Source organism: Mus pahari, chromosome 23 (genome assembly GCF_900095145.1).
Source record: "Mus pahari chromosome 23, PAHARI_EIJ_v1.1, whole genome shotgun sequence".
In the NCBI taxonomy this organism is placed as follows: Eukaryota; Metazoa; Chordata; class Mammalia; order Rodentia; family Muridae; genus Mus; species Mus pahari.
In genome coordinates this window covers 36,916,417-36,917,316 of record NC_034612.1, presented here as the reverse complement: position 1 = coordinate 36,917,316, position 900 = coordinate 36,916,417, and positions in this window count along the sequence as shown.

Sequence of the window (900 nt, the reverse complement as noted above, 5' to 3'; positions counted from 1 at the left end):
CCCCCGCCTGCCCGCCCCCCCCTTGCTGTTTCCTGCCGCCTACCATAGATAGTTATTTTATTCATTTGTCTAAATAGATATTAATAAACTCAAGGACTTCTGTTGTGCCCTTCACCTCAGCCCAAGCAAGACAAGACTTATTCTCTTCTGTTCAAGTGATTTATTTATAATCCCCATTAATTGCAGTTTGTGGTTCATGGGTCATGCGTGAAGTACTGCGTGTGTGTACCGGATCCACAGTGTAGACATTCGGATTTCGTTCGTTCCTCCAGGACTGCACTGATCTTATTTATTAAATCGTGTACACTGGAATTAGCAATGGAGCATTGGCAAAAGAGGATCAGGAGGATGGGGACTTCAGACACAGATCCGGGGGCAGGGGGCGGGCTGGGATCTTGTTCAGTGGCAGAGCACTTGCCTATCATGTGTAAGGTCCTCAGTACCATAAATAAATAAATAAATAAATAAATAAATAAATAAATAAATAAATAAATAACAACTTACAACCAAGGCAGGAACAGGAAGAGGCAGTGATTTAGAATTACGCTATTGCACTAACAAACCTAAAATAAGATACAACATACAGTTGGGGCTTGGGGGGCTGGCTCACACCTTTAATCCCAGCACTCAAGAGGCAAAGGCAGGTGAATCTCTGAGTTTTGAGCCTGGTCTACAGAGTGAGTTCCAACACAGCCAGGGCTATACAGAGAAACCCTGTCTTGAAAAACCAAACCAAACCAAACAATGAGAACTGGAACAAGAAGCAGCAGATAAAGAGATTAGACTCTTTTTTTTTTTTTTTAAGATTTATTTATTTAATGTAAGCATACTATAGCTGTCTTCAGACACACCAGAAGAGGGAGTCATATCTCATTGTGGATGGTTGTGAGCCACCATGTG